General features: G+C 42.6%; 1 protein-coding gene across 2 annotated transcripts in view; it reads right to left on the reverse strand.

Moving 5' to 3' along the window:
- The window catches only part of AK5 (adenylate kinase 5), a 2,642,541-nt gene that overhangs the window by 2,154,987 nt on the left and 468,041 nt on the right, over positions 1-19,513 (reverse strand). The window lies entirely within an intron of this gene.

Genomic DNA, 19,513 nt, shown 5'->3' on the forward strand with positions numbered 1-19,513 from the left:
CACCATTTTTTTATAGCTTTGTTGTGCTTAAATTTCAATAAACTTTCCTTTTAAAACTTAAAAAAAAACACTGATGTGCATTGGCGAATGACTCCCTTAACGCTAGGAAAATAAAGCCTCTCAACATAAGATCTATCTAGACACAAGGAGACCCGAAAGCTTCGTGTAAATAGGATACACCGTTTCCAAATAGGGAATTTCCATTCATATAGCATTGTCAACAAGTCTTCACAGACTATCACCACAGTGATGCTAGCACAGCCAATGTTCTTCTGCGCTCCAGCAAAAATGAGTCCAAACTAAAAAAAAAAAAAATTATAAGTCAGTGAAAGCGGATGTCATTTTAAGGCTGTTAAGCACTTGAGAACATACATTCACTCTGGGCTTTGGGGTGGTGCGAACATTGCCATCCCACCGGGCACCAAGGTCAAGGGTGTGCACGCTGCATGACAGGCTGATCCGAGATAAGAGCAACCTGCAGATATCTTGCTTGGAGTGGCATCTTTCAGGAAATAATTACAACGGCCGCGAAAGAGAAACTGATTGCGATCAAGCGCGGTGAGCGATGCGCTTAATGAGCATGACGAGGAAAGCCAAATGGCGCCTCTGCTTGTAAGCGAGCGCTCGCGCACATGCACGCAAGCTGTAGGCCGGCCATGGTACATTTTTTGAAGCCCTTACTAAAAGTCTCGCCAGACCAGTGCATGTGCTGGGTCAGGCGAGACCTAAAAAGGGGTGGTTGGGAAAAACTGTGCACCCTGCGGCAGGGACCCCATGGTGCCTGCCACACTTTGTATGGTTGGGAAGAGGGGTCCCTCAGGTACCCCAACCGGCTACATTCGTAATTCTCAGAATGAAGGGGGGCTTACAACAGGCCCCCAAAGACAAATTCCGGCAGCCATGTCATCGCGGGCAAACCGAATCAAAACGACAGTTCGAATCGGTCATCGTAATCGCTTGTCTGGAAATTGTGTCCATAGAGCTGTACAAATCGCCCGTGAAAGACTCTGGTTTCCGTATGCCTTTCGGAACCGATTTGGTCTGCTGGAATCGTTTCTGGGTATCGTAATTGGTCGTTGGGAATCCTGTACGATTCGGTAAGTAACAAGGGTTCCGAATCAGATTCTGCAATACCGAATCCCATTCGGAGCCTTTCCTAATGACATCGTAATCGGCCCATAAGTAGTAGTAATCTTACATGTGCGAGTCTAGCCCCATAAAAAGAAAGGTGCGGTGGAGATTTACATTCGTAGGTGTGTGAGTTGCTTTTTATAGTAATTACCACTACTGTAATACTACTTTTCATTCTAACAAAATGCAGTATGTTTGTAGCTGCTAGTATTCAAAAGTCAAACTTTATCTAGAACACTATTTTATAAATGGTTTATCATTATGACAGGCACATGATACTGAACACTGTGATATAACTAATTTAAACGAAAGTTCATCCATAAACATATAGGATTCTGTCAGTTAGGTGCATAGCCAGTTTACAGGTATATGAGAACAAGGGTAACCCCAAAAATTGTGAAAATCTGGGTTAATGTGATACATTTATATAAACAGTGGTTCACAAGGAAATAAATCTCTTTAGTATTTTCACCAGCCTGGAAGCATGAGTTGCATATACAAAACATTTTACAGGCACTCAAGGCACACAGGGTCAAGGACACATATTTCTGTTTCAAATAAATAATTGTATTGCTTAAAATATCCTTAATTATTTTATACTGTAATCAACAAGTACTAGTGCTCATGCTTTTCAGTGAAGGGAAGGTGCAGTGAAGTGTGATGGACAGAGTAACAAACAGTGCATCACTTATAAAAAAAGAAAAATTACTTCTATCTTGATTAATGTTAACAATATAAAAGGAGTCTATTTAAGCCTGGTCGTCGACGATGTTTCGACCCCCGTTATTCTGAGGTCATCATTAGGACTTAGCAAGAGTGCTATAAGTCTAAAGAAATTAATAAAACATGGAATATAATTATAAAGAATAGACACTGTGTGGAATTTACATTATGTATAGACCTGTAAGGTCGCTTGCCAAAATAATAGGGGCCAAGAGTGACATCAAATGATCAAGAATAAGTGTGTCAATTGTGCCCATCTGTTGACGACCTTGAGGGTCACTGGCAATGGTCCAGGACGAGGTCTGAGAGCCTGTATTTTTAAGACCAGCTGGACTGAGGAGAAAGCATCCATATAACTAGATGCGGCTGTGAGTGAAGTTTAAATTAAAAAAAAGAGTACCCCAATGGGGTATAGGCATCGTGCACAATATAAAAAAACTGTGGTGCAATAGCAGGTACCATTTGAGTGAACTTACTTAAGCGATAAGGGGATATCGCTGACCTTCCAGCAATAGGAAGGTTCCTAAGAATTAGATGCACTTAAGACAGAAACCTGTGTAAATAAATTGCCTCATTGTAAAACCAATGGATAAGGTAAGAGGCGGCACAGCACCTATAGTGGCACAATAGCTAATTTACTACAGCTAACAGCCCTCACCAGCCAGGCTAGCTTGAATCCAGTGGCAAAGTGAGCAAGGGACCCACGTCTGGGCATACCCTGCCAATTTAGGGCGAACAAAGCAAACACAAGGAGATGATGGACGGAGCGCTGAAACTTTTCAGACACTCACCCCCAGTCACAGATCTGGATTGAATCAATCATCGGTCATCAGCTCACTTCACCACACCAGTTCAGACACAGCTGTATGTAAATCAGTCTTGACCCTGTGCCTCATGGAAACAGTCTAGCCCGAACTGCCAAGCCATGTCTTCCCTGGACCGGAAACAAGCATCCTGGGACCGGTTTCGGGCTAAAAGTCCCTCATCAGACAGGCTAGCTTGAATCCAGTGCAAAGTGAGCAAGGGACCCACGTCTGGGCATACTCTGCCAACTTAGGGTGAACAAAGCAAACACAAGGAGATGATGGACAGATCGCTGAAACTTTTCAGACCAGTGGTGGGCCCGTGCTCTCCATGCCACTGGAGTCAAGCTTTCCTGGCTGATGAGGGGTGAAACCCTGAAACCGGTCCTTGGATTCTTGGTTCCAGTCCAGGGAGGACCTGGCTTGGCAGTTCGGGCTGGACTGTTCCCATTGGGCACAGGGTCAAGACTGATTTGCATATGGTTGGTTTCAAACTGGAATGGCATGGTGAGCAAAAAAACGATGGATTTAGGCCCAGATCTCTGTACTGGGGTGAATGTATGACATTGTTCTGCATTCTGTCCATAAATTGTTCTTTTTGTATTTACATCTCTACTTAGCCATTTCACACAGCAAAAAAAACAGTAGACTACTTTACCTTTCACCTTGGCGGGAAGGGATAATCTGATTAGAAAGATGATATTGTCGATCATGATATTAATGGTTTTATCTGACTGACAAGGCTTGCAAAATTAGTCAAAACGTTTTAGAACTTTGGAAAGAGGATGGTGTTCTTAGCCTGCCTTGGTTACCTATTACATGGCTGCCTAGGTTAAATATCTGAACAGGTTGCTTATTCAACATATTCTATGCATATGTAAATCTTCAACAATCTGTTCCAGAAAGTTTTGCATTTTTATTTTTGGACAGGTGCAGCTTGTTCTCCTCAATGCCTGCCCAAAATACTGCCTCACCAGCGCGAGAGGTAAATAGCAAAAGTTGAAACTAATACCTTCTTTCTCCACTGCCATGGCTTTTTCTGGGAGGAAAATGTGTCCTATTCTTCATATATTTTGAGAGGATGGTTACCACGCTGCGGTGTCTGCATTAATCAGATCTAGACTTGATATTTGTAATGGTGCATAATCTACCCTGTCACACAAAATCATAGTCGATTCAAAAATCAAGAAGCTGTCATTGTTTAAAATGCTTTACTTCTGAAATACCTCCAATGTCTTCGAATGTAAGTGCACATTTCTTTCAAGGTGCTTTCCATAGTTCACTGTGCCCTGTAACGCATGTTTCCCAATGTATTTTGCAACGCCTAATTGCTTACACTCCTTTTCGAACTCACTGCTCATACAATCAGAGACTTTTGTTTATTCCCGAATTTTAGAAAGCTCACAAGGGAGGTATAGCTTTCTTAGTCTTAGCTCCATCAATGTGGAAGCTTCTGTTGCTGTCTCGCACAGCCACCCGGGTGCGTCCATTACGTAGGGCTATGTCTTTAGTACATCACACCTACCATCCTTATGTCTACATCTGGTTAAAGACCTGTGCCTCTTTATAGACCTCTACAACGTATCAAATTCCACCTTTTTCTATACTACCGATGTGTCCCTTTTCTTCAGTAGAGACCTGTGAGTACTGCAGTTACAGACTCAACCCAGGTGCCCTGAAGTCCTAGACTATTTACCGTTAATCCATATCAAATGTATTTGGCTGATCGGGTATTTGTATACAGTGACCATTGGACAAAGCCCTTTGTGGCTATCATGTAAGCCTATGTGTAAATTGCACAAGCCAATTCCCCTAGTAGACAGAGTAATCAATAATTTTGTTTATACTTAATCACTAGGCGTTTTCATTTGTAGGTGTTTTCTTACTCTACATTATATTATACTGTACAACATAAGTGGATCAGGTGATGTTTTCTCTATTCTAGAGCCTCTTCTCAGTCATTTTCCAAACTATCCTGTTCCCTGTAGCCTAGGGCAATCTATAGCCTCTGAGTGAGGCTTACTTATGTCTCAGGAAATCCCAAACTCCTCCTTGAGGCACACTTATTTTGCAACAGTTCCCATCCCTCAAACACTCAGCACAGAGACCTTTATCGATCTGTCAGCCATGAAGAGAATGGCATTTGGGGGATCTTTTCAATTATCAGTTAAAGGAAGAGCACAAATCACCCTCTACTTGTACAAAGCTTTTCAAAGGTACTCAATGCCAGTGGGCACGTAGGGTCATGTATTTTGGAGAATGCCTTTTTTCAGAGTTAGGTTTCGCAACTAAACATAAAATGTATCAAATTTAAAAGTCACATGCACCTAATTTTATATTTTTCTACTCATGTTATCCTCTTTTTAAAGTTTTTATCCAGTTTTAAAAAACTTTACAATTATTTGTACAACCACAATTTAAAAGTGATTCGACCTTACCCTTAAATTGCAAATTGCTAATACAATTCTTCATACTCTTGAACAAATAAGGCAAAATATGTCAAATTAAATTATTTTGATCCATTTAGTATGACAATTCTCTATCAAGCTCATAATACGTAATAGAGCAAATCCCAGAAGTGCATGATGTACATTTTCAATGTTCTTGTCACAGAGATGGCCTAAATACAATAGGACTCCAGAGACAGGAAGGAAAGAAACTGTCCAAACCACAGCATCATGAGCTGTCCCATTTCAGTCAGTTAGACCCAATATGTCATAAAATGTTGGTAAATTATAATCAGGAAGCACTATTTTGATTAATATTATCATTATTATTATTATTATTATTGTTATTATTATTATGAGTTCTTAGTCTGAAGATACCCAATATCCAAGGGTAATCCCAGTTCCTTCGTTTTGCGTTTTAAGAGACCTTTTAAGTGAGCTTCTGAGCAGGTGGTACCCAGGATATGTGTAGTTGATGTTACCTTTCCCACCCTATGCTGTCAATTTTCTTCAAATACTAGTAGAACTGCATCATTCTTTATCAGACCCAGGAGCCTTCACTCTGTATACTTTATGTCAGGCAACAACAGTATTGTTACTTGTCTAACAAACGTTAGCTGTTAAAAAGTCAAGCTCCAGCATTATTGCTTCAACTGATAATATTCAAGATCTAAGATTAAAAAAAACATCTTTAAAGAAGGCCCTCAATGGTATAAATGTAAACAACTTTTGCAACTACCATAACGGAGCATTGGAAGTTGTGGGATGTTCACTGCATTACAGCTCATAAAGAGTGTCTCAAAGATTATGCGCCGCATAAATGATTAACTTCTAATGACATCTTTTAGAATCAACTTGCTTTGATTATATGATTTATTTGCTGTGATTTATTATCAAATTGCAGAATCTATTAATGAGGATCCTTTCCTGTACTCTTTCATTCTGCTGGGTGGTGCTCCTCCTGGACTGGGCAAACATCCACATTTTTCTCCTGGTTGACTTGTATATATGCGATTTCCCAGGTGCTGTAACCTCTCCAGCGCACTACATCTCCTCCTTACTGATGGTTTGACTGGTTCATCTGATACAAGTAATGCCGGTTGTAGTCTGCTTTGCCTTCTACCACAAGAGCGAAGTGACTCCAACAAGTTATGTTATGTTATGTTATGTTACATACATTTGTAATGCGCACTGCTGCCCCAGCAAAGGGGCGTCCAGGCGCACGGCAGGTAAAAATGCAACACCACAAGCAACACAACAGAAAAGAGGAAAGAGAATTTATTAAAACAAAAAGGTTTTTAAGGCCTTGCGAAAAACTAAAAGATCATCAAGCAGGCGCAACTCTACAGGAAGGGAGTTCCAGAGCTCGGCTGCTCTGACCCGGAAAGAGCGGCCACCAGCCCGACACAGCCTGTATCGGGGAATCACAGTGAGTGCCTGACCCAAGGATCTCAGGGGCCGAGTAGGCACATACCAGGACAAAAGATCCGCAAGAATAGAAGGGCCTACCCCCCTCAGAATCTTGAACGCCATGCACAGCACTTTAAACTGAATTCTGGCCCGGATAGGCAGCCAGTGCAGTGATCTCAATGTGCTGGAGGCAGAACAAGAACGGGGTAGGCCAACAATAGCTCTCGCTGCAGAGTTCTGAACACGTTGGAGGCGGGTGACCTCAGCCACATTGGACCCTACCAGAAGAGAGCTGGCATAGTCCAGGCGAGATAACACTGTCGCCTGGACAATCAGCTGCCTGGTGCGATGGTCAAAAAACTTCAAAACAGGGCGAAGCGACCGTAAGATACCAAAGCAACAGGCCGCGATTTTCTTCGTGTGGCCAACGTAGCTGAGGGAGGGGTCCATCCATACTCCTAAGTTCTTTAATTCCGTAACCGGAAGGGGGGCCGGCCCCAGCTCCACAGGCCACCACCTGTCCCCCCATAGCTCCGATCTCTTACCTACGATCATGATCTCTGTTTTCTTGGCGTTGAGCTGGAGACAGTTGTTCCTCATCCAGCTCGCCACCGCCCTAAGTCCACTCTGAAACCTGGGGGCATCCCGGTCGGCATCCCCGCTGATCGTAACCGCTAGCTGAGTGTCGTCAGCATATGAGACCATAGTCATGCCCCATTGCTTGACGACCTCAGCCAGCGGTCTCACGTAGAGATTAAACAACGTGGGGCTCAGCGAGGATCCTTGCGGCACCCCCTGCTTCAAAGGATGGAATTGGGACTGGAACGGTGGAACGGCAACGCTAAAGAAACGATCGTCTAGAAAAGACCGGAACCACTGGAGGGCAGGTCCACCCAGCCCAATCTCCTCCAGGCGATGCAACAGGATAGGATGCGAAACAGTATCAAACGCGGCGCTCAAGTCCAATAAGACGAGCGCTGCTGTCTGTCCCGCATCCATCACCGTGCGAAGATGTTCAGCCATGGAGAGGAGGGCGGTCTCCGTGCTGTGTCCAGCACGGAACCCATTCTGGGTGGGATCCAAGATGTTAGCATGGATAAGGTGGGCAGAAAGAACTTTGTTGACATGGGCCTCCAACACTTTAGTCGGCCACGGAAGTAAGGAGATGGGCCTATAGTTTTCAGGTTTCTCTGGATCCAGGGACGGCTTCTTCAAGATGGGAGAAACCACTGCCCGCTTCCAACTAGCGGGTACCGTGCTTGATTCCAACGAGATGTTAATCAGGGAGTGAACCACGGCCCGTCCCACAAACGACTGCTCTCTAAAAAGAGTCGCAGTAAGGGGATCAGCGGGTGACTCTGATTTGACCTGCAGGGCCAGGAGGTCAAACCCCTCTGATGTCAGCGGGGGCAGCACGTGCAAGGTGGTACCACCATAGATGTTGATCGGAGGCTCTGCCGGAGGCCCTGGACAAGGGAACGTCCGATAAATGTTTTCGACCTTTTCCAGGAAAAATCGAGCAAGAGCCTCACAGTGGGAGGTGGAACCAGTCGTCGTGATACAGGCACGCTTTGCCAAAAGGTCCTTCATCACTTTAAAGATGGTTTTAGAGGGGTTGGAGCTGTTGCCAAATTCAGTAGCGTAGTAAGCTGCCCGAGCTTGGCAAACAGCCCGATGGTAAGCTTTGACGGAGGCGAGATAAAAAGCTTTCTTCCCGCTATCGTACGCCTTCCGCCAAGCCCTCTCTGCTCGCCTACACCCACCCTTGAGAGTACGTAAGGCACCATCGTACCACGGACTGGAGTCCCTGGAGCTGACTTTACAAGCGGCAATAGGGATAAGGGCGTCAAGCGCCTTGGAGATCCAGGAGCAGAACTTCTCGTAACCTGAATCAACCAGCATCGCAGGTTCTAAAGGCTCCTCGGCGAGGACACGATGTAAGTCCTCCAGCCGTAATTTACTCCATTGCCGCCTTGTAACCAGCTTTGCCGGGGGAACAATAACCATTCCTGGCAAAGGGGTGCAGATGGTAACCAAAGAGTGGTCCGTCCAGCCAAGAGGTGTAACGGCGGAGACAACCGCGTCTGCCAAATTAGTGAAAAAAGGATCTAAGGTGTGGCCTCCTGAATGGGTAGACTGACGAACCATTTGCACCAGTTGAAGGGCCTCCAGGTCGGCAAGAATACCGCTAACCGAGGAGGAGGTAAGGTTCTCAAGATGTAAGTTGAGGTCACCCAAAATCGAGAAATTAGAACAACCTACCACCAAGGAACTAACCACGTCGGGGAAGGCCGCTCTAAACGCCACATCACTCCCAGGGGGGCGATAAACCACCATCCCCGAGAGTGTAAAATGTGGGGTGACCGAGATCTTAAACACCGCACTTTCACATCCCGGAATGGTCAGACCAGACCAGCTGCCAGTGAGGCCAGGTCGCAAGGCCAGCGCAATACCCCCTCCCCTAGTAGATCGGTTAAGGGTGAAAACCGAAAAATCAGAGGGAAATGCCAAGTTTATAATGGCCACATCGTCATCCTTCAACCACGTCTCGGTGATGGCTACGATGTCCGGAGCCTCTTCCTGTATCAGGTCAAACACGGCCTGATAATGCAGCACCAGAGACCTGGCATTCAGGCTGAAGATGCGAAGGGAATGCTTGGCACGGATCTTACTGGGGGCAACCGTAGAATATTCGTGTGCGCTCAGGGTAGGGGAATCTAAAGACCACCTACCACACGCACAGTGAAAGGGGCCTACTAGTGGGTGTATAGGGGGAAGGGTACAACTCACAATTGAACGACCAATACCCCGCAAAGTGTCGCCAGAATACACCAGCATGGTAGCGAGAGCCGAACCCGAGACCAATTCTCAAGAATCCCGCTGCGCCCTGCGCGCCCTTAGCGCGGACGGGCGCAGACGGGCAGGACTCAGGCACGACTCCGGCTAAGCGACGGCGTCCCACTGCGCGTACCCGCTGCGCGGGAAAGGACGACTTTAAATAGGCGTGACATCTTTGTGAAAGAAGTGAATTCATTGACACAGTAATGATGCTTGAGTCACAGGAGTTGAGCCTGTGTGTGCCACAGGAGTGGAGATTGAACCACAAGAGTGGAGTGCATCACAGGAGTAGAGTTGCTGTTTAAGGTGTCGAGTTTTATGTTCACAAGCATAGTTTGTTCCACAAGGGTAAAGTTACAGACAGAGTATGACGCACATCACTATAGAGAGCATATTGCTACAATTTACGCTGGGAAATAGAAGCCTGGATCATTAAGACTATACTTTTTATGTCTGGCGTTAGGCAAGACTTTTTGATTTCACTAAAATTAAAAGTATAATATACTTAGTTTAAGGGGTTTTCAGCCACCTCTCTTCATCTATTTGACTGTTATTGTGTCATTCCATTTGTTCTTCTGCCCACTACCGCATGCAGCATGGGGTAGTGGATCCACCCACATAAGCCACTGGTTAACTTCACTTTTGAGTGACTGCATTGTGCTCTCTTACAATAAGCACATCCACACGAGGTAGTTCCCTTCAGTGCCAGTGTTTTTACTTTTACTTTATAATGACATTAGTAATGCCTTTATGTTTAGAGCCTGATTTCTTTTCTTATTGTGTTCTTTCTTTCTTTCCTCATTGCTACTTTCTTTCTTTCTTTATTGCTTTTTTCTTTCTGCTTTCCTTGTTTCTTTACTTTATTTCTTTTTTCCTTCTTTCTTTCCTTGTTTTTCCCACTTCCTTTCTTTCCTTGCCTTCCTTCTTGCCTTTTTTCCTTTTATGTTTCTTTATCCTTACTGTATTTTTGACTTCCTTCTTTCCTAGTTTTTCCTTCTTTTTCCCGTGCCTTCTTTTTCTTGCTGTCTCTCTTTCATCTTTTTTCTTTTTCCTTCTTGCTTGCCTTCTTTTCTTTTCCTTCCTTCTTCCTTGTCATCTTTCTTTTTCATTCTGTCTTTCTTGCCTCCTTCCTTTTCCCCATCTTTACTTCATTCATTCTTTCTTTCTCTTTCTTTCTTTCTCTTTTCTTCCTTCTTTTTTCTCATTCATTCATCCTGTTTCCTTCCTTTCAGTTTTCCTTCCTTCTTTTTTCTTTTCTTTCTTTTTTCTTTCTTTCCTTCTTGCTTCCTTCTTTGCTTCTTGCCTTCCTTCTTTCTTTTTACTTTCATTCTCTTTTTCCTCTACTTACTTATTTCATGCTTATTTCTATTCAGCCAATGCCAGATCAAATTGCTTTTTTAGGTGTATGTTAGCTAAGAACTTTTGATTCTACTAACATATGCATAAAATGTTGCTTATTTTGCTTTTTCAGCTAGACTTTATACATTAGTCTGTGGTTGTGTCATTCACATTTTTGTTCCACTAACTCCAGCCATTGATTGGCTTCAATAGGAGTTCATTATGAGTTAGGTCATACTGCTCTTTCACAAGGAGCAGATACACACTCTTCAGTGCCAGGGAATACTATAGTATTGTGTGCTTTTTTTAAACCCAAAAAACATGTTTGCCCTTACCCAATGTTTTTTCTTTCTTAGATTGCTGAATGTCCGGCAGTTCTCCGAACAATAAAGTTTTGCAAAAACCACGATAAAACAAGAATTTCCAAAAGACTGGAAGACAACCCCAGGTTTATTGGCTTTGCCAATGCTTGCTTTAGTTGTTACTGATGATGTGACTGCACACGGTGGCAAAACACTTTTCACCACTGTTAGTATGGAATCTGCTTTGCAAACTACTTTTCTCAGCTCGGGCAAGTTTTATTTTGAATTTTTTTATGATGCTGCATATTTTTATTGCATAGTTTTGCATGTTTTCCTGTTTTTTTATTAGTGTGGTGAACTTTTTGACATCTTCCAGTGTCAACTTAAAGTTGATAATTTGTGTCTCCATTTACTAATTAGCAATGGTAAAATATATTTTCTTTTTCGTTCAAGTGGTTGGAATGTTCTCTTTTGTAGCTTTGTTTATTGTCTCATAAAGATTGCCATGAAGCACTGGAGAAGTGACATTTCAGAACATTATGCAGCATGGTCCTTTACAGACCCAAAATCGAACGTGCCTTTGTCTTGGCCCAAGGTTTTCCATTTCAGACATGATGTCATTTGAGAAACTTGTTTTTAAAGTCTGTGTGTTTGTAGTTTGATTAGCAATTCAACGATTGTATTAACTTGTTCTGTTAATTGTAGTGGAAAATTACATTTTCTATTGCCGTGGAGTTGATTGGCCTTGTCTTTCATTGGCGGAAGATAAATACATCTAATCTCTAGCACAGAGAGCAAAGCACATTTAATCTTGAGCATTGCAAACATTTGCAGGAAAGAGATACGGCGACCAGACTCAACTGAACCTCACGTTTTTATGATTCTGCTGTAACGGTGCAGACCCTGCCTGGTCTATCTTGCTACATTCTTCCTTTAAAGAGGTTTATTCATTTTGCCTCTCTTTTCCGTGCGCTTTGGTTCTACTTGCACTAGCACTCCTAGAAGGAAACAGTTGCATGTGAATTTAAGCTTTTCGCGATTACATTTTCACGTTCCTCTTGAGCCTACTTCCATAAACACTCTACTGCTAAAATGAGCATTTATCTTTTCTGCTGTGTTAATCACCTTGAGAAATGTTTTCAACGTCTCATAGTACCCTTTTACTCAGGACTCTGAATTACACATTCAGATCTCTCAATAACCCCCAAAGGGCATTTCTGCTCATCGTCCCACAGACCAGGGTACTAGGAGCCCCAAAATGAGTTGCAGAGTTGCAACTAGCCGAATGTCTGGCTCAGAGCATGGTTTGCACCAGGAGAACATTCTGCTTGGCCCTATGGGAGAATTGAAATCTGTGTAGCGTGTGCATCCTGTGTGGCGGAGAAGAAAGGGCTGTTTGGGGGAGGGGGGCAAATGCAATGAAGAAAGAGATAGTAGCGGTTGTTTAGCCATTGTCATTGACAAAAGGATCCAGTCAGATGACCTTTGCTGGCACAGATCTGGAGCTCAATCAGCATGCTTGCTGTTAATGTGAACTTGGAGGGAGGACACAAGTGATATAAAAATCATCTGTGTCGGTTTGCAATAGACCAGCTAAGGCTTAGAGGGACAGTTTGCAAGAAGGCCTTATACGAATCTAGTATCTTGCAATGCCTTCATCATTCAGGGGGCATTTACATATCTGATATGGCCAGACTATGCATTCTATGCCAGGTATTGTGAGAAAGTTCAGGTACCCTGTCACCATATTATGAAGGGTTGCCAAAGATTTTTTTGTAACGGTATTGAGGAAGAAGACAAGAAAGGGTGATTGTGACGCATTTCCATTTTTGCCATAAAGGACTTGTAATTATGACTAGGAATTACATGACCTGTAATTCCCTTTGGGGATTACATGTCCTGTTCCACTGAAACACTATGGGCTCAATTACGAAAGTCCGCTCGACACCGTCATGTTCTCGGGACCGACCGACTGTCGGGCGACGATCCCGACACCGATATTACAATGCGACCGCACATGGTGCGCTCGCATACTCCCATTTCTCTATGGGAGCTTGTGTTAGGGGCGTAAACCAGCCTTAACACAAACTCCCATAGAGAAATGGAGATTGTATTAATCCCTTTAAGGTGCCAGCCACGGGGTGCATGGATTAATAAGGGGCCCCATAGATGTCCCCTGGTCCCCAACCGAAGGCTGCAAACAGAAGGGGGGTCCACTAGGGGCCCCAAAACACACTTTCCAACACACTTTCCATGTCGGACAGCCCAGCTTGGAAAGCCTGGCGGAAACCGTGCATCGTAACCGTCCAATGGATTAATAACCAGCTTCCTTTTGGCTGACGGGCTCCTTGAGCCCATCGGAATCCAGCGGAATGACAGGTTGTTTTCAGTTCTGACCAGCTGATTACAAGACAGCTGGCTGGAATTGAAAACGATGAGCTCGGTCAGAAAGTCTTAGGTCAGAGGCTTTCTGACCAAGATCCTAATAGGCCACAATGACTTTTTCAACGGCACTTTAACATTAAGCTGATGTAGTAAGTTGAATTACAATATGTTGTGGTTGACCACTAAAAAATAAAAAGTCGTGTCAAAAGTGTCAAGTTTCCTCTACTGAAACAATAGCATAAAAAAGTTATGGCTACAAAAATAAAAAATAATATCTCAAAAATATTATGCCTTATTGGTCAAACACATCTATCCTGACAGCAGGGGCATCCTACTGCTTAATTAGACAGGAACATTTACAGTGAGGTGGGGAAGGGGAAGCAGGACTAATAAGCCGCTTTTAGGGTTCAAGGAACAGTAGTGGTAAGGGGTGGCAAGGGCTTTTTAGGGTTCAGTTAAGAGTAGCATTTAGGGGTGGTTGAGGGATTTTAGGGTGATGCGGAAAAGGCTAGTTAGGGTGGTAAAGGATTTTTAGGGTTTAGGGAAGGTTCGCATTCAAGGCTAGTTCGGGGTTTGAAAGTTTCAGGGATGGGAAGCATTAAGAGGTACTAAGGTACTATTAGCTAAATTAAAAATGTGTGTAATACAAACGAATTTTAAAATGTACTATTTCTTGGAATTGTCATAGGTTATAATGAAGGATACAACTTTATTACCTTCACAATTTCAACTTTACTTTAATGTAGTCACCTTTTTAAAAAGTCATCTTTATTGTGTAAAAATAACAATGTTTCTTCTGTAACGGTGTTATAGTCTTCCCACTTCTTTATCTTTTTCTATTAGGATCTTTTTATAATCATCTCTAGCAAAACCACTGCATTAGTATCGTCTTACTGTTGTGACCTCGCCATGGTTTGGTGTCTACCTTAAATTTCTTAAGATCTTAATACCTTTCAGAAAGAGTAACCACCTCAATTATTAGGATTATCATTGTAAAATGCGCTGCCGCTGAGCCCTACCCATGTAGTCACACATAGTGACGTTGCCTGGAATTCATCTTTCTAAATCAGACACCCCCGGGCCAGTAGCACCTCTCCATACGAGACATTGAATGTCATGTACGGTCCCCTCCAAATAAAACACATTTTTAAAACAAACATGACTCAATTTTACCTCGAAGCTGGACTATTTGAAACAGTAGATTTCAGGCAAAATACAGAGATATGTGTTTTAACTCAAATAAACACTGGCGATAATGGCAACACAACTTTGTCTGTGCGGATAAACTGGCTCGAGCATTCAGGCCTACAGAAAATTTGTATAATGTCTTAATCATTAATACAAAGTTCCCTGTTATGCCCTAAGCCAAAGACCATTGATGTTTCTTGCTGTGCATAATAAATAAACCTGTGATCATAAAGGAAGTAAAAAGAGAACCTGAAAAAAGAAGATATCGTTGCCTGATTATTTGAAATATACCTAGCTCAAGTTCAATTTATGGCTATTTTAAATGCTACTCCCTCGACTTATTCTCGATACATTCATTTCAAACCACACTGGTATTCAGCTGGACAAAAAAGGAAATTAATACAGTTTTCTGTGAGAAGAATTTCTCAAGGGCGTGTGGCCAAGTGCTTGTATTATAAATTTAATAATGGTTTTCATTACGATACATGTTATGCATGGATGAAAACTTGCTATTAATGAGCCTTTCTAAATTTAGTTTTGTAAAAACAAAAAAATATAAATCCCACAATCGGCCTATTACTTTCAAATATTTTATCAAAGAGCTCAGGCACTTCTAGGTGAGGGCCTTATTTTTTCTTTCTGTGGAGGGGAAGACATCCACATCATTGTGGGCTCATGGGAAGCTCAGGCGAATTTGTAATAGAAAAGATGGGACGCACTAAGCCAGCAGCAAATATGGTGCTGGGGTGCCTGCTTATTTATTTTCCTTCTTTAAGGCAGGCGTACACTTTCAGATTAGGACCGTATTGTGGAAATGATACTAAGGAGGTAGTTTTATACTGTGTATCCTTTGTTCTTTGACGGATTTTTAGAACCGAGGCAAAAAACGGCCATCAGGTACCAGTGTTATTTGGTACAGGTGCCGTGAGATATCACTGGCATATTCATCTTTCATACAGATGCTAGATCTACTAATGGACATGGTCATTCCCCATTAATTCTGGTATCAGTGATTTATCTTCTTCCTGAGGCAACCAGTCATATTATAGGACTCAGAGTTGATTTAGAATGTAGCCTTATGCAGAGGTATAAGCTGCATTCACTTTGGGGACATGACGTAGTAAAAACTGTCATTGCAATTGACAAGCAGTATTTTGCAACCATTAACGTTTTTTTTAAGACTGTACTAACCTTACTTATGTACTAATAAGTTGGTTTGTAAAATTATGATTTGGATTCGGTCGGAGTCAGTTGAAGTCTGCCCCTTCCAATTAGGGATTCAGGATGGAGCCCCAAAGTCATTTTATGAGTTGGTATAAATGTTTTTGTGGTCACAAATAGCGATTTGGACTGTTTCTGACAATAGAAATATTTTGTACATCTGGCACTAGTTCTTTACTTCTATGCGAAATATTTACTTTTGGTCTTGCAACTTGAGGTTATAGCTCTTATCCTAGGCTTGTTAGAGCCCAGACAGCTTAGCATCGATCTCCCGTGATAAGTCGCACACCTGATGCATCACTGCCCTTCCTCCACACCTCTATCAAACAGATTCCTCCCTTTCACCATGGTCCTAATACATGAATGTCTCTACTGACTCAATGGGTTGACATCCAAAGGGTAAAGAGCAGTTTCTAATGGCAAAAAGGGGACACTGGGTGGTTGAGTCTTTGTGGTGAACGCAAGAGGCTTTCTTGAATTACCTGAACAGCAGATTAAAGTATGTGCTGTGCTGTGTGTGGTTCTCCTTTCCCACCCCATGTGCATTATCAGTGGTATAGTTTTTGATTGCAGTAGTTTCATAAATCACCACATCGAGATTTCCTGTATTCAAAGTTTCCTTATTAGGGATGATAGGTCCTTCCAATATGTACCTGGATCATATCTATCATACATATAAAAACCCACATAGGGAACACATGAACACATGAACTTGTAGCTCCTACACCGAAGAGTTTCTTTCTTGAATCTATTCTACCATGCCAATATAAGGACCACTGTCATTCCATCCATCAAAGAGGTCGTGATCCAGGAAAAAGGCCAGAAGCTGCTGAAGATGACCCTAGTGTTCACCTATGTATCCATAAGATCTGTGGCTTCTTGCTACCTCCTGGTCCGAGGATTGTGCTTAGCATCATCCCTCTTTGGGGCTTTATCTCTCAGGCACTCTCTTCTTCCACATGCCCCACATACCTCAGGAAGTCTCAGGAGCGCTAAGCATTCATGCACCTAACTCATGAAATGCTCACTCTGTCTATATTGACAGCCAGGCCTAGCTCATGAAATCCATTCAGCCAACCTTTTTTCACTCAGGAACAGCTTAAGGCATTCACCCCATAGTAGGTCATGTGCAAAACGACCACTGAAGAGAGCCAGCAGGACACATGCATCAGCCACGTTTCTAAAAATGCCACCTATACCTTTCAACTACTCACACTATGCACCAGAATTCTCATTCTTTGGGAAGGAATTACTACCTCTTCCCTTCTCTGATTTTGTCTAATCCCTTGGAGCATCATTAAAATTCATGAGAACTAACATTTACAGAAGGGTGATTTAAAGTTTGGCGGAGCAGGTCAGCCAACATAAATTGGCAGCTCATCTGCCACACCAACATTTCAGTTCTCAGCCCCATTTACAGATTGGGGAACTTCAAGATTTCCAACATTAAAGTCTCAGCTAGCTCTATAGATGAAATGTGTGACGTGAAAGCCTACCTTCCACAAGGCATTCAGGTCATAGTGATGATTGTCCTGTCCAATTTAGGTTTGGATGGCCATTGCTAAGTTTTCATTCCAGGCACCACCATGTGAGTTATTTCTGTCTCAAGCAAGGAACTATTTCAATGGCCAACATGTGAAGGAAAAAATTCCTGTACATTGTGCCACAAATTTGTTCATTTTTCACGAACAAGCTTCTACTTTGGGAGTTTATTCTTTGCTGAGCGGTGAAAAATCTTCAGCCTGAAGAGCACCCCCATAGGGATGGTTGCATTAAAGGCATAAAAATCTCCACAAGGCAGATTGGGATCTCTAAATATGGTAGGCTATCCTTCACCGGGGGAGCAGAGGTCATAACAAAAATTATGTTATAAAGAGCTCAATAAGCCCAGACTGTCGACCCATTCCCAGGAACTGACCATAGATTGAAATCGGATTCTGAGAACCTAGCAGCGCTAAACATAGTTTTAAGCATTACATCTTCTAAAAGACATTTTCAAACCCCTAATCATGTATGCTGACCTACTACATTTATTAAATAAATGTATGCAAGTGTCCCATTTTCATTAAGAAATGTTCTTCTGTATCCAACTAGAAACACTCTTAATCGTTGTGCTATATATACCTATGCAGCAAGCATTTTTGGATTATGCAGGCAATAACATGCCTTTGAGTCCAGTTCAGGCTCACAGCCAGAGTATATATCCAGGTAAAGAGTACATGAGCCACTAGAACTAGTTTATGGGGACTCTAAAAACTCTTCTTATAGCCTATGGGGAACCCAATCAACCAGACAGGAATCTCAATACGCTTAGCACTTAGAACCTCCAGAGGGAGAGAGTGGTGCAGTCCCACAGTGGTTCCAACTTTCTCTGCCTGTCCAAATGCCAAGTAATCAATAGCCACTTGTGGTTTCTCACATAACAAACCACTTAGAAGTACAAAGCCTCATGGGAGACTTTCAGGTAGGCTTTTGTACTGGGAGCAGGACAGAGTGATATGAGAAAATGGCTTTTTGGTCAAAGTATCAGGGATAGATATTTATAGTTTCGATCAGGTTTCTCCAACGAGTAGCTTTTGAGCTACTGTTAACTCTCCAGCTACCAATAAGTAGCTCTCCTGTGTGCAATCCAGCTTACTATATTAGAAACTGCTGCTTGATTAAATTAATGCTGGTGATCTTGCATAGGGTAGAACGTAATATAATCATGTCTGATGTGGTCACAACTTGAAATGGTAGCTCAGGATGATTTTCATTGAACACAAGTAGCTCTTATTACAGAAAAGGGAGACACCTGGTTTAGGCCTTCCTTAATTAAGCAATGTACCCAGGTGATCCTCAACAGGACTATAGCCCCACCAGTGACAGAGACATGTGAATTAACGTAGTGGTCCTGTTTGTCACTGGTTCTTTTTGTTAAATCTATGTGAAATGCCACAGCAAATAAATGAAATTATGGAGATAGATCAGGAGTTAATGTACTGGACTTGCCATTAATACAAAGACCAAGATGAAGTTGGAGGCGCATTAGCCATCCCCGAATTAGTGGAAGAGAACATTCTATTAGGCTTAAAGTGAAAGTCTCACTGTCAATGATGTCCCTTGGAGTCTTGTTAAATGAACAGTTATCAATAGAAATGCAGGTTAATTGTCTTTCTTTTATGTGTAGATCTCATAATCATAGAGTAACCATTGCTAGGGACCGTTATCGAATCACACATAGCTCATTGTGCTGCAACTGAGGGTATGGAGCCCCTTCAGAAAACTTCAACTTACATAAAATCACACATCCAGGCTACTGATTAGTGTTGCTTAGCAGAAGCACAGACCTCCAAGCTTTAGAGATGGCCCTGAACGAATACAGAAGAGAGAAGTTTAGAGCTCATTCCCCAGTCTTTAAGATGATGGGATGGGAGGGCCCAGAACATTGTAACACAAGAATTGTTTTTTTTGCGAAGCAGAACTCAACGTTCATGTAGAAAAGAAATGTTGAGGGTTTCAGAGGTAAACAAAAAGTATATTTGGGAACAAAATGCTACAAGAGAAAGGGGCAAATATAGGGAATAGGCTTTCTGCAATAATTAGGAAATATGAGAGTGAAGCCAAGTTTAAAAATAATTTATAAGTACAGCTACTTAACTAGTCAATATGCGGTGTGCAAAAGCAGGTGCTGATGTATTTGACAATTTTGGGTGTCCATCTCGGAGCCTGAGCAGACCTTGGATTC

The sequence above is a fragment of the Triturus cristatus genome, chromosome 4_2 (genome assembly GCF_964204655.1).
Source record: "Triturus cristatus chromosome 4_2, aTriCri1.1, whole genome shotgun sequence".
NCBI classification, from domain to species: domain Eukaryota; kingdom Metazoa; phylum Chordata; class Amphibia; order Caudata; family Salamandridae; genus Triturus; species Triturus cristatus.